General features: G+C 42.7%; 1 protein-coding gene across 10 annotated transcripts in view; it reads right to left on the bottom strand.

Annotated features, from left to right (window-relative positions):
• Positions 1 to 16,069, bottom strand: part of ppp1r12a (protein phosphatase 1, regulatory subunit 12A) — a 58,194-nt gene that overhangs the window by 41,656 nt on the left and 469 nt on the right. The window lies entirely within an intron of this gene.

Here is a 16,069-nt window from a genome sequence, read left to right as displayed (position 1 = left end):
TATGTAGGCAAAGCACCTTCTCCTGGAAACCAAATGTCCTCTTTCCCTCTACTTCTCCCTCCCCCGCTAACTTGCTTCCTTTCCGCAGCCTAGCGAAGCTCCAGCCGAACCATAGTCTAGCATACCAGTGGAGAAATTCCCAGATAAGTAATACTCCGGGGCTCAGGGTTTCGAGGTTTGGTGCTCTGGCCACGCCTCCTGGGCTATGTCACCGGCTCAGAGGCGCGCAGCCACTTCCACAAAAGGAATTCCTTCATACAGCCTGAATGCATGGCGCGCGCGTGTGCGCGTGTGCATGCGCATACAAATGAGTGGAGGAAGAAGAAAGAAAAAAGCACGAACATTTCAGTGAGTGAGTGAGTGCGTGAGCGAGCAAGTGAAAGGCCAAATCCACTGCCAGAGCTACTGTGGAGGCCAGAGACGGGGTTGTGGAAGCACTGCGGGCGGCCAGCTGGGTTCCTCCACTAGATGAGCCGGTAACCCGGGTGCACTGAGAGAACTCCGCCTCAACTACTGCTGCTGCCGCGGACAACCATATATGGCTCTGGGATTCCCATGGAAAAAGGCCAGGATGTCAGCAGAGGGAAAAAAAAGAAAGAAAAAAAAAAAGGCCAATGAGATTGTAACTGTACATTTCACTTCAACTTACCCTCTCTGCTCAGCAGCCAAGACAATAGCCCGACAGAGTCAAGTCTGTTTCCATGAGCTGTAAATGTCAGGGGTTCTTGGGGGTGGTGCATACAGGCAGAATGGGGGTGAGGGACAGATGAGTGCGGCACAGTCTCTCCCACGTAACATCATGTTGGTTAGCAAGTCATCTTTCACCATCTCAGACAGGAAATTCCATGTAAGGAAGGACTTTTGATAAGCTTTACTACGTTTGCATCACAAGCACTAAAAATAAAAAGGAAACGACAATCATTCATTGCAATGTCTCCTAAAAGGCGTTAGAGAAGTCGCCACACACACAGCATCATGGTAGAGATTCTGTCGTGTGATCAGAGAAGAAAAAAAAAAAAAAGAAGAGATTGTCATCTTTGTGCGGAAAGAACTCTGATGAAGCCTGATGTTCATGGTCAAGTCACCCCGCAGGCCAAGCCATGACTGGACCCAGAGTTAAAATGGATAGTGTGTGTCTGTCTGTCTACCCGCTAGGTATCCCACCAATCCATAGCCATTACGGCAGCAAAACATGGATGCCAGCCCTAACCCTGCACCACCATCAATATCATAATCCATACAGGATCTGAACACACCGTCGCAAACAGGATCAGTATACAAGTGCACATCACACTGTTTAAGGCCACGCAAGAGAGACACGACCTCTTGTCCCTGATATTAGCAGAGGGCAGCAATTGTGCAAGAGAGGAACTCAAGACACAGACAACCATCAGTGTTGCTTCCTCAAAAGGACAAGCTGCTCAGTGAGCAAACAGTTCACAGTCAGGACGGCTATCTCTCCAATGTCAGGGGTGCATACTGGCCTTTCCAAGTAGGAGAGGAGCTAGGTGTGGGTGCTGCGTTGGTGGTTGTGGAGCAGAATGTGCTGTAGTGTACGGGGAAGGTTACCGTAATAAAAGTAGGCAGAGGGAGTTAGCAGATGAAGCAGAGCTCACTTGTGGAGCCTCAGTGAGGAAATGAGAAAAATAAACAGACACTTCCTGTTCCTCTGCCTGAAAAATCTCTCCAACACCCCCCCCCCCCCCCACCATCCCCCTCTCAGCCCTATCCCCCCCCCCCACCATCCCCCTCTCAGCCCTATCCCCCCCATTAAAGAGAATCAGCATTCCCTTTAGCCTTTCGGCCCTCTGAAATGGACAACGGCAGGGCACACCTTTAACATGCCAATGAAAATAAACATTAGTCTTGAACAGAGACAAAAGCTCCAAAGGAGACGGGATGTCGGGATTTCCTACAGCACACCATATTTTCCCCGAGCCCCATAAAAAGTAAATTGCATTGGAAAGCTCAGATGAATCACCATTCAGCACTGAGGAAACTAAATCTGACCTAACTATTGGTTCAACATGAATTCTATACATGTTGTAAGCATCTCAGTGCTTGTAAGTGGTCACAGATCTGGGCTGAAAAAACACCACTAGCTTTGTTTCTAACAGCAGCCTCCTTTCTCAACATAGGCACATCATGTGACATAAGACAGGAGGCAAATTTTTTGGTTAATTTAATAATTCATTTAATCAGGCTAAGAACATCTGTGACAGACTTAAGTAGAGGTTCTGACCGGACAATATTCACGCTTCAGAAAATATGTCAATCTAGCGTAACATATGCAATGTGGAAATGAAACGGCAAAGATACGCAATCCATTTAGATAATGTACCTACACAGACAGACAGACATAGGCCAAAGCCTGTAATTAAATGGTCCTGAATGCAGCAATTTTACTGGCAGTTTAAGGATGGGGGTGGCTCAGCACAAAATTAGATCAATCACACGCTCAGAGGGAGAGACAGACTGGTTAGCCTTACAAGTACAAAGGTAGAAAAATAGTTTGTTGTGCACAAAGCGGCATGGGTTTCCTCTGGAACAATGTGTAGCCATGGGTGATGTCATATATGTGTTGTTTTTTGGTAACAGTCACTTTTGCGCCAGTAAAACAACAAAATGTGATGTGCTATTTATGACATACAGCTCAAATATTTTGTGCCGCTGTGTTGAATTAACAATAAGTGTGTCAAATGCTTTTTATCATTTGAAATCGCATGACTGTAACACACACACACACACACTATCACAGCCTACATGTTCAAAACATGTGGTGGTGAGACTACCTAATAGAGAAACATTTTGATTGTAAAAACAGCAGAGCGCACCTAGCAGCACTAAATGTCAGAAGTGGCATGACATGTTTTTCCTTGTTTCATGATCAAGCATCAAAATATTATACATATGCCTAAGGGGAGTTCCTAATTAACCATCACAGTTCTAGAGTCCTTTAGATACACTTGTGCCAAGGAAACTAACATGAAAGTAAATAACCTAAGTAGGCCATTATTCATTCTATATAAAAGGTTGTGCATAAAACATCTGGAAAGAAAAAAGAAAATGTTGCCACAGAACAGTAAGCATTTCCCACGGCAAGTATCCAGTCCAGTTGAAGACTGCAGCTGCACACACGCAGGGAGCCCAACTGTCAAAAATGAAATTCTCCTATACAGTCACAAGAGTGTTGTACATCAACAGATTACACATTTACAGAGCAAATCAAATTAATGTGAATAACAATGTTAAATTATTTTCCCACAAAATATTTTTTTTTGCAGTAAGACGGAATTATTTTGCCATGGGGGAGCACCATACTGAAATGATAGCAGAAACACTGACGAATTACACATAAATAGGCAAGTTGGACATTGTTTTAATCCCTCCCATACTTTGAGACATAAAATAGGTATAATGTGTTATTTTTGTAAACATTTATTCCCTTGGGTTGAAAAACCAGTGCCATTCATATTGATTTATAAGAGAGGAAGGTACCCAGCAATACATGATCACAGTATCACTGAGGTACACTGAAACAATTCATGAGGTAAAAAGACAGGGCCGTTTTGAGATAAGACAGAATGTAACCTCTCCCTCCCAGCGACAACAAAAGACAGTTACCTCCCCTGCATATGACAATGAAGACATTCTGCAGCACCCAGGTGTTCGTGGTTTAAAACCATCATACAACCAACACAGTGTGAGGCAGCGTGACGGCTGCTGGGACAGCTCGGAGAACAATCTAGAGGACAGTCCGCCACAGGAGGAAGAAAACAGCTTAAGCCATCCCACAAACATTTTGCAACAGCTATATGCTATGATAAAGACAAAGCTTTGGTGCACGCTAGAATACTAGCGAGGAGGAAGAGATTGATTTCAAAGCTATTGGCAGGTTCCCCATACCAGTTTACCTTACACAGATGTGTCAACGGATAACTATGCAACACTACCATTTCTCATTGAACTGAGGAGCGCTGACAACACAGTGAGAGAGCTACAGCTTCTCGTCCGGGTGAAAAATTGTCCGGATAGTCGGCATGCAGGGGAAAACCGTATTGTAATCAAACGGCATGTGGGAGAGGGAATGGGCAGCTTCAGGTTTCAAATCAACCACCATTTCGCCTTTCATTAACTGCTAATTCCTCGGCTTCTCCGTCTTGCTTTGATCATGGCCTGCACAGGTCTAAGCCTTCTCCCAGAGGGCAAAGAAGTGCATGAACGGTCAAGACCGTCCCCAGACTGCCTGCCATTCACGTCTGTCTGAGCACATACGTGGCAACAGCGGAGTTGGATTTACAGTCCCGCTCAGGAATTCTACCTACAAGCCCAGGTGAACCAGTTTCAACCTGCAGTGACGCTGGGCTCAAATACTTCAGTCCCTAGAACTCAAGCATCAGAAATTTGGGTGTCGCTAATATCCCTTTCAGACAGGAATTGTGGGATTGTTTCGGTACGGTTTCCGAAAAAAAATATTAGGTGATGTTTAAATGGTCCCTGTAAATACATAGAAGTGTTTACTCCTGTTTTTGCAGCATGCATGTTTCATACAGACATTGCGGTAGATGGGTAATGTGTGTGAGGTGAATATACCATCATCCATTCAGAGACATAACCCAGCTTTTGGGGCTTGGGTCAGATAACATTTGTTGGCTGGCTAAAAGCATGTGCTATTATACCATTTGGCATTATACATAACGCCATAACACAATTATACCATAATTCAAATGATTAACTAACTAATAACGTGTCTAGCTAGCCAGCTATGTAAGAATGAGGAACACTTAACATTACAATTAGAGCCTAATTTCTTTGATGGCTAACCAATTACAGGCATAGCTAGTAATTTGGCTAATGAAGCACTTGCTTAATGACTAGTAATAAAATCTGTATATAAATGTATTAACAGCTTTATACAGAAGTTAGCTGTTGCTTTTCAAAAGCACATTATATATACAGACAACAACATAGTAAGAGTTTTGCCAGTTTGTTGACAAACAATTATATGCTGGGCACGAATGAAACTATTATATCTGTACTATAAACCTTTGAAGTTAATTGCATGGAATATAGTGTGGTCGGCCCGGGAGTTGTGACAGAACACGGACAGACTAGTGACAGCGAGTGCCATCATTTGTTGGCTTATCGCATCATGTAGCCTATTATCACAACCGGTTATCTGAACTACTACGAAATAAATGTTGGCCGCAGTGAAGCAAGAATCACAGTTTGGTGCAGATGATCGTTTTTGGAATGAAACTTGTAGTGCCGTATGCGGCCAGTCCATACAACCAAAACGTTAGGTCTGACTTTCGAGTTTCCCTTCCATGAATGTCAACAAGCGAGGCTCTGGGAAATGGACTGGCTAACAAAAGCAAGCATTCTGCGTCAGGACATCAGTCACGACACGCAGAGCCCAGCGCGTAAAAACGGCAACTGCGACATTCCATTCAAGCTACGCACGAGAGGGGAGGTTTCGATAAAACGACTCGGTCCATTATCAGAAACAAATACGTAACCAAAATGCGTATCAAGCATTGTGCCGAAAATGTTTCTTACCTGAGTGTTTGTTTTATTGGGTGTAACATTAGGGGAAAAACCATTCTATTCCTGGGGTCATCTTAAGCAGTAAGACATGGAATGTGTCTGCTTTAAGACATCTGACTAACACAGATAATGTGCAAGGAAGCCATGTAGACGTGTCCCGATCAGCAGATCGGCCTACATTTTCAAAAGGGGTGAAGAACAACGCCACAAGGACTTCCTGAACTTGATTATAGGTTTTTTGGAAACACCTCAATGAAAACATTGGCATGCTGCCTGACATTGTAAGACCTGCCAATTATAAACAGGTATAATGTCTACATTCTGCAAGCTTTTCTAATATTAGTAGTCACTCTTCAGATGACAGACATAAACCAGCTGTGAAGATGATTCAGAGGTATATTTGAATCATATTGGATAATTGGAAACAGTCTTTGAAATCTATGTAAGATTTCCACAATACAATATTTCCACCCAGGCTATAGGGGAAAGATGTTATTTGAAATTAGAGTACTGCCCAAATTCCTTCTTACTGTCAAAGTCATTAGGTTTTGAATCTTCCTAATGATTTTGTTTATTTTTATCCCATCATTCTGTAGTATTACCAGTCTCAAAACAATTGTGAGAAACCCGGGAGAAAACCCAAATAAATATAGGCAGCTTCGAAGCAAGCTGTTGCTATATTTCTCCATGATAATTATGCTATACATCCATCTATGTAGCACACTGCTCATATACCTGCTCCAGACCAATAGCTTAGGACAAATACAAAAAGCCCTTCTTTCAGTTATGGTAATACCACAGACCAGACAGACTATAAAAATGGGAACTCCAAACCACACACTAGCTTAGCTGCATTTTGCTTCGTTCATCATTCCCTCCATCCTGAGAAGTTTGAGACCCTGCAACCAAGAAGCATCCCCATAGCAGGACGCTCCCACTACCAGAATTCACAGTAGGGACAGAGCTAGCCAACTGCTAGCAGTACCTTGTTTTTGACAGACATAACGCTGGGCATTCAGGCCTAATATTTTGATTTCAGAGCAGAATGTTTTTCCTCACGCTCAAAGATCACTTCAAGCTTTAATCATATGCCTTTTAACTCACAAGTGGCTACAATTTGCCACACTACCATAAAGGCCTGATTGAAAGAGTGCTGCAAAGATGGTTGCCCAGCAGCTCTGTTAGAGTGGCCACTGGGATCTTTGTCAATACCCAGGTTTTTCCTCCAACAACCACTGTGTAGGGAACTTATTTAGCCAGGTGTTTGTCGTTTGAAAACATCTCAAATCAATGGAATAGACTCCAGCCTAGTTCAAGGACGATGAAAGGAAACAGAACGCATCGGAGCTCAATTTGGAGTGTCATTGCAAAAGTTCTAAAGTTCATTAGATCATAGTACCAATTTTTTGAAAATGTTGGCGTATGTCCGCCTGTAATTATCGGGAACTGCATGTAGATTTAAACAAATTATGAATAAAGTCAACACTACAAACTGTATAATGTTTATAAGAAGACAATCACATTTTCTATCAATGATTTGTTGACCGATGGTTGGGACGATGAGTAAATCTAGACATGGCCCAGCCCTATACACTTATGACCATAAAATAACAAGCAATCAACTTAAGGTCATGAAAACATCAAAACTGAACCATTAACCTTTCTAAAAAAAACAGAACACACAAAGAGCAATAACATCCAGATTGCCTGGATTCAAAACTATAAATTATGAAGCGGCATTTTAATGTATTCTCAATAGTCATGCCACAATAATCGCATTATAAATGCTTGAGTGGTTGCCTTTAGGCAGGTCAATTAACAAGCCTTAATGGTCAACAACAAAAGCCAGGTATGTCGGTATAAAATTTGAATCATTCATTTGGAACTTCTTGTACTGATCAACAAATATTTCCATAGAACGATAAATACATTGTGAAAATGTGAGCCCCCTCCAAGACCCAGTAATGAGGTCAGTCAGTTATAACCAATGGAGACACTTGTTAAACCATTTCCAGCACATGAGAAACCAAAAGATTTTTAGATCAGCTTTGGGAAATAATTAAGAACACAGGCTAAATTTCTTCCTATGTAAGACAACGCTAAAAGACTATGTCACTGAGTCATGGCAGACAGGTTTTCAAACCCTGGTTTCAGCATATAGACAGTGCACCGGGTCCCACTGAAGCACTGGTTTAGCAAAGATGGCGTGCCACTGCTAAATTATTACAGGGAAAACATGTTCCCCTGTTCTAGTTCTTGAAGCTAAACAAAATTAACACGGGAAGGGGAGATTGTTGTGTATTACCACATATCACCTGACCTCAAGTTAGAATTGGTGAGTTTCAGGAACCAAAAGCGCTGCCAGGTTTAGGCTAATGAAGTTAATTTGGTGGGTCTCCCCCCCCCCCCGCCCCGGCCAAAGCTAAGTATATATTGGATTGTTCAAGTTGTGCAACCGGACAGCGGGTTTCTTTCATTAAGGGAAAATCGCTGTTTAACCATTTGAAGATTATGAATAGCCACAATTTCATAATTTGATAAGACACCTTTTAAAAAGGGCCCATGTCGCCTTGCTGTCACTCTCAACGTCACTCAGTGCAAATTAAAAACAGTCTGTTCCCAAATCCTGCATATGGACTGAGCCAGGATGCCCATTGAGGGACAGGCCAGTTTTGGGGAGTGGGGTTATAAATCAAATATGGTTGCCTCACCACGCTCCAGCAACTGTCCCAAGTTCATTGGGAGCTGCTGAAATTGACTCATTCACAAATTTAGATATCCTGAAATAAAAAAAAAGATGAACATTTCATAATTAAAGTTCATAATCACACCAGGAAGGTGACTGGTTTGTCAGTGGACAGGGTCCGTAGGCACGGCTCACAGACAACACATGGCACTGTTTGGTTCGTTGAAGAAGACACGGCGGAATGCCCCACTGCCTTTGTTGAGCTGTCACAGACCCCTGCCCCGGAAGTACTCGGCCATGCCATTATGACCAGAGCTAGTGCAGTCAATAGAGAATGTTTAGCCCCACTTAAGTGCAGTTGCCTTCCACATGGCAGCACTGAATGAAATAAACCCTAAAACCTGATGGCTTGTATGTCACATGAGAACCCTGCAGAAAGAAGTGTGGCACCTGATTCAAAGAACAACGGTCACACAAGAAACCTGTAGCCACAAAACATTTAACATAAAGAGAGCGTTTTTTTTATTTCTTTTTACAAATGCGGCAAAGAATATTATTCCTGGAAGATGAGTCAAGAACACACTGAGGCATTGTGTTTTCCTTTTAGAACAACATTGAAACGGCTCAAGGCAGTAAAGCTCAACGCATTTTTGAACAGAGGAGTTTCTAAGTTTTAAACCTATACATAACATGTATATGCCCATAAAATGGGGCACACAAGAGATAATTACAAAATGAATAGCTGAACCTGTGAGGGCATTCTGCACACAGCAACCAGCGCTGCAGTAGGGGACCCAGTAAAGATCCAGAAGATTCGGGCACAGTTGCAGCCAGTCCACCCCTAACCTCCCATGCCAGCTTCTGAAACTCTGTCTCTTCAGGTGTCTCCCAGCTGGACTGACCGGATAATGTAGCCCACCTCCCCGCTATCAAAATGTCAACATCAGGAACAAAACAGGGACAATAACTCAGGACAATTTAAACAAATACTCCTAAAATAGGCTGCAGGTAATACAGTTTGTTGTGTAGGCTAATTTATGATGCCGGCAAGATTTGATAGACATTCGCAGTTGGCAGCCACAACAGAGCCGATTACCAGAGTTGGACATTTCTGCATGGTCAGGTTCCCTGAATGGACATTTCCATTCAAACCTCTTCACCCACCACAGGCTCCAGTTGAGTGTTATCGGAGCTGACACAAACAAACATTAAGTTATTGTGTTTTATGCCGTTTTTACTCCCCAAAGAATACCAATTTAAAGCTAAAAATACCACCAACATACAGACTACTTACTGCTAAGCCACAACATGGCCAGAGTTAAAGAACAATACTTTGAACGGCCTGTCTTTTTACTAAGGACGTGATTTGTGCCGATGCTTTTCAGATGGCATTAACGTTTTTATTGAATTTCATGTTGAGCGTAGAATGTCCTTAAAATGTTGCAAATGACCGTCGCAGCTGTTTCTCAAAGAAATAATCAGGCCTCGCCTTATATAGAATCTAGCTATCCTGTATGGCATATCAGGCAGGGAAGGTCTATGAAGCTGCTGAGGGCTTTGTGATGTGCAGATGTTAACCTGTCTCAGGCATGGGGCCCTGCCCTGTGGAACGAACACGCACGCACGCTTACACGCACGCAGCCTCCCCCACTCTGCAGCTCTCATTGCAGACCGAACCTCGGCCATAGCAGAGAACCACTGCTTCAGAGCTAAACTGATTATGTAATGTGTTAATGTAACTGGCACAGATTTGGATGTGACTGCAGTAAGGCTTTCACACACTGCTGTCTGCATTTGTTCCATATTAAGATGTTTAGCAGTCCATGGGAATCTAAACTTTCCTTCGTGGTCTGCAATATTATAAACAGGCATAAAAAAAAACATGTGGGGAAAGTTTCTTCACATAAGATCCAAGACACCAGGGATGCATTCAACCTGTTTTTACAAACATTCTCCAGACCCCCGAGGGGGGTGAGACAACATGATTTGGGGGGGGGGGGGGGGGGGGGGGGGGAGATGTCTATGCAAATGTAGTAAATGTACCAGTGTCCACCAGACAGGCCTGTCAAAAGGCCATGCAATGGTTACATGGCTTGATTGTCAGAGTATGATGCTTGTCTGGATGTCAACTCTAATATCATTTTATCGTTGATCAGCTGCATTACAATGAACTACACTAGGGCGGCAACTAACAACTATTCTGATAATCCATTAACCTTTTCCAATTAATCTAGTCCGGGAATAAATACAAGTGATTAGAGGATTTATTTCACTCATCTTCCACAATGTTCCCTTTAAAAAAAAAATTGGATAAAACTAGTAGAAAAGTGCAAAGACTAAAAGGGTTTTATGGAGGGCATATGGCAACAGATATTTAAAAACAATTGTATTCATAACTGCGAAAGGTGCTATACTAAACTACTTGGATAAATATTGAATAAAGAAAACAAAGTAGAACAGTTGGCTAAAATACAACTAGTATGCTTTAACATTCTGGAATTCACCCAGAATTACAGTAAAGGAGGGTATAAGGAAAGGTAAGACATTGCTGAGGATCTTATAAAAGGCAGCTTTAAAAATATCTGTATAGCCTGAAGCACACAGACAACACCCCTAGAATTCAATAAACTCAAGTTAACTGGAGATGCCTTATGCTCAAGGTTTCTGTGCCACTCATGGCCTGACCCATCAAATTAGTAACGTGGGGATTGACGGTTAACCAATCATTGGTGCCACTGTAAGTCAACTTAATGTGATACTAAACAATGCATTTCACAAGAAATTTCACTCCAACAAAACTTACAGGATGATGACAAACAAATAGAGAGCTCTATGAAAAGCAGAAAAAAGTTAGACTTTCCATCCATAAGAACACAAAATCTCACACACAGCCCACTAATCTAATAACAAAATACTTACCCAACTATTTATTATTGATTTTCCTAGTTTTATTGAAGAGTTGAACATTTTAGGACAGCAACATGTAAACAAACAAGCACATTCAGCTGGTGGACAGCAGAAATCAGTGCATCTTACTTGCATTTCCATTGTCAGGGTCAAGTTCCACTGACCTCTTCACCAGAGTTTACACAACTGGTTTTTATTTTAGCCTTCTTATCAAGGACCGATATAGACCTGGGACACCAAGGGAGGGCAATTAACTACATTGTTGAATGGAAAAACAACTGGTATCTGGGACCCCAGGCTCATAAGTGAGAACAATTGATTCCTCTAAAAAGGACTCTGTGACAACAACTGATGTAAAAGGTCTTTAAGAAATACATTTGATCGACTGACTGACTGACAGACAGACTAAGGGAATGGCAAACAAGCACCAATGACAGAACATGTTTATGAATAGAAAGGCCAGGGATGAGTGGATAATATGCCGGTTGTTTTCCTGTGCAGGCTGAGCTCTGACGGCGCAATGGGCACCATTCAGCTGGTTCCTGGCATCTCCTGGAGAGGCAGGCAAGCTAGAGAGAGGGGAGGACTGGGGGTTAGGTGACAGCTGAGGAATGCCTGCTCTGCATTTGCCATGGTTTCCACTGACTGTCATGCGGGGAATGCAAAGGCCAGGACGACAGGGGCGGAATGCTACCCACCCAGTGCATTTCTACGCACATCTCTCTGCAGTCCGTCCCCTGCTCATTCACACCTCACTGTACCTCCTCACATCACCTCTGTGGAGCAACAAGACAAGAGCCGGTCGCTGTACTAGAGGCTTCCAGATACGGCATTAACCTAGCACGATGCTAAGCTAGAACTGACCTCCGAATCAGAAGTGTTAAAGGATAGCCATCTGACCAATCAGCTGCATAGTTTTGTGGAATAAACTGGCGCGTACTTTCACTAGTCATCCCGCATCTTATTTGGGACACGCGCACAACACACAGAGCCTGGTTTGAGTAGATTATCACATCATCTCAAACAGGCAGCCTCAACAGGGAAAACAGGCTCACTGACATTGGGGGAATGTTTCAGAATAACACACATGCTGCTTCATTAAAAGGAGTGACATTTTCTTTGAAAAGCTATCATTTTTGTATTCTATCGTTTCATTGACCGGACAACAGGAAACCAGTTACAGAGACAGACGGGCACAGACAGTCAACCGAACCGCCACTCCCCCGTTGCCAGGGAGCATGTGTGGTCCGGAGATTAGAACGGTTCACCTGACTCCCGTACCTCTGCCATTTTTACATGATTCATTTAGGCTCCTGGTTTAATCTGTACATACCTTGCACGCAGGCAATGAATTTTCTGCAGGTCAGAGGCTTTTGATCAGTGCCTGGTAGATGACACGTGTTCCATACAGCCAAAGGCAAGCATGTACGTAACGTAACTCAGAGACAGACATAACCCCTACATGTATTCCAGGCCTCCACTACAAAGCCACGCTTCCCAGAGCATGTAGGGCGGCAGTGACTCATACCCAAACTTAGTATCATCTCAAATCGAGTCAGGAACTGGTGCAGGTGGTATTTATAACCTGGCACTCAGAGTGGCCGGAGCACAGCACAGTCACTGCATCCAAGGAGGACTGTTACAAAACTAGCGAACACCACCTCATCATGAGGGGACATGGGTAAGTGCCCATGTCTTCAGAGCCCAACAACTGGCACAAAAAAACAAACCCACAATGCGCAGGGCAAATTAAAATCTCTCCAGCTACAAGCAAAAGGCAACTCGTCACTACCATATCAATTAGCCTACATGTGTGTTAATCAGTGGTCAGTCAGGTCCATGTTTGGATCCAGCATTAGAGTAATGTTAAAACCATGTGCGGTGTCACTACTAAACCAATTAATACTGAGCCATCATGTTTGATTAGGCCTATGAAACCTCACACAGACAACTGGGAATTCAATTAACCAAATAACCGGGGCGGGCATATCAAAAGACTGACAGCGGCAAAGGACCGATTGAAATAGGAGGCAATAAATGGGAATGTGGGCAGGGAAGATTTGGGAGAATTGGCAAATGAGAGCATGACCATTTCTCATCTACAGCCCAATGTGGGGGAATCTATGCCATTTCGGTAGAGGGATCAACAGTTAATATTGGCACCATTGATTCTCTAAGACAGGAGTACACCGCGGCAAGGCTCTGTCCCAACAAGACACCACACCAGACAAACTGAGCCAACTGATTGATTCAATGATTGAATTCCTAGTCTTTCAGGTCACCTAAAATCAGACGACATGAAAGTGCCAGCGGCCCACAGCGACCAGGGTTGCATACCCCACCTCGAAGACAACCAGACTACCTCCCCAAAGGCAGAGATACCCACCGTAAACGACGATTAGTAACCCATCACGGACAACACAGCAACCAAAACAAACAGAGGCAATAGACTGAGTCACTTCGCCAAGAATAGCAGACGTGTCGGAGTTGGAGCAAACCAACACCAGCCCGACCAACCTGCTATCCTAGGATTAGCGTGTTAAACACAAATCCCTATATTGCTTCTTATGCTTAACACTATGAAGCCAGGAATCCCATGCTGTAACACACCGCAAAGGAACTCCAGGCGTAGTCACGACTCGTGCGCCGCATCGCACGTTCCTCGTTCTGCTTGTCCCGTATACAGTTTTCAAAAAGTGCACACGGCTCTGTACTTCAAAGAAGCGATGCATTGGTGATACAATGCTTAGCAAATAAGACATCTGGGTGATGAGTAATGGGGTGAGATCACTGCAAATGGAAGATTAAAAAGTCTATTTGGGCACACAGGAGTTCTTCAATAAACCATCACGGACATTACTTACTGCATATGGAAAACACTCCTATACAATTCCGCATTTAGCCCCATGCGTGAAACCTTTAACCATTGTAACTCAGGCGGAGTATGATCCATAGAAAAATCTGAGATATCCACAAAATAAAGTGATTGCAATTCTTCGTACCATATAGATCAGAACACTAATGAACTGTTGGGAGTCATAAAAATAAAATAGCCATTGAAAAGCTAAGTGTCATGCAACATTGTTCTTTTTAGGATTTTTGACTGACTACATTTTACCTAAAAGAACACTGCACAAACGTACAATCAAACAAGTAAGATGAACGGCACTGATTAAGCCTAAGGGGCAGGGTCTTGAGCGCAGAAAGCAGTAGCAAGGATCAACCTTGAGGTAACTATAAAAACAGATAAAACATCTAAGATGAATTTCAAAATTTGAGAAAATGTCAACATTGTTTTCAATGAGAATTTGATACATTCTGCAGCCCTAGTTCGGTTAAGCATTACAACTACAATGCAATGAACCATAAAGACATGACCTTCAGAAAAAAGTCATTATTCTGACAATTACTTCCACAGTCATTAACTGGTGGATACAAGTTGTTTCACCGCGTCAGGAATTGAATTTTGTTATCAAGGCAACGCTAGCTAGCATAAGCAAATGTTGTAGTCAGTGTCCAAGGTAAGACAGACATTTGCTCAAGTCTTGACAAAAAAACATACCAGCCCAAAACATTGGACAGGCTTCTTCCACAGAGCTCAAAGGGTCAGATATTGACAGGTTACCATTACATTCTCTGAGGGGTGTCCGCAGCTAACCGACCGCAGAACTTGACTGTGCAACATAACCCATGTCCATATGTAACATTGTAGATCAAACACATGCAGGATATAGGTAGGTTGGCTGTAATAATGAATAGCCATCTCCAGACTGTAAAAACCTTTCAGTTTACAGTTAGATAGATCACAACACTAGAATCATCCAAAGACTCACATGTGAAACTATGCCATTTGGTATGACAAAATGTGCATACAAACCTTATTAATTTGCTACAATATTGAAAAACAATAATGGCTATTTAAATTAAACTAAGAATATAATTAATGGAAACATATTTACAAAGCTGCATGTCAATTTAATCCCAAAAGACATAGCCAGTTAGCTTCAGGCTAAAATATTTGCTATCACAAACCAAAAAATGGTTTAGTAGTCACCAACAGCAAATGATTGAGTGTGCAGTTAGTCGTCCTGACAAGTTTAGACTCACGCAGACTTATGGATAGCAAACGAAATGTACATTCATCTCAATACTGCAATTGCTACAGCTAATACACTCCCTCCTCACGTTCAAGAACAAATACTGCACCCAAATAAAATAGCGCTGATTGTTAGAACATCGACGTTATAGATCTGGCATGATAATTAACTGACTTCATTGAACAGGAGTTTCAAAGCCGGCCGGGCCGACTACCTTCAATTCTAAAGGACAGTGAACGTTTTCCACCATTTGCACAGGCTGCGCTAGTTAGCTGGCGTTCGCTAGCCCGCAAAGCAACTTACAAGTTAAGCTATCCATTATCTAAAGTTAGCTAGCTTGCTAAATGCTGCTTTTCTGTACTTCCTACTACCCAGTGTGTTTACACAGCAACTGCAGTTTCAACACAAACACATTGTGAGCAATTGTTTAGAAAAAGAGACAATATTGAGGTAGCTATGTTATCTTGCATTAGCTTCATACAAGCTTGCCAGAGGGCGACAGATCAGTTTCAAACAAGGCTAGTTTTCCTAACAGGCTAACATTATAGTTAGCTAACACTATAGCATTCTAGCTAGCCAAATGTCGCTCTTCCTGCTATGGGTGTTTGAATCAGTTGCTGGTATAGCAACGACCAGATGACCATAATATCAATATTTTACACAATATCCGAATAATGCATTTAACATGTCCGGTTAGCCAAAAAACGACAGCTAGGAATAATTTATTTACTGGCGTTACCCAGCACTTCACTCCTGCTTCAATTCAATCAACACAACGCAGCAAATGGCCTTGTGTCTCGTCGAGAACGACGGGCGTGCTAGGTAAACAGAG

The sequence above is a fragment of the Esox lucius genome, chromosome 23 (assembly GCF_011004845.1).
Source record: "Esox lucius isolate fEsoLuc1 chromosome 23, fEsoLuc1.pri, whole genome shotgun sequence".
Taxonomy (NCBI): Eukaryota; Metazoa; Chordata; class Actinopteri; order Esociformes; family Esocidae; genus Esox; species Esox lucius.
Note: the sequence above shows the minus strand (reverse complement) of the source record. Positions and strands in the feature narration are given on the sequence as shown.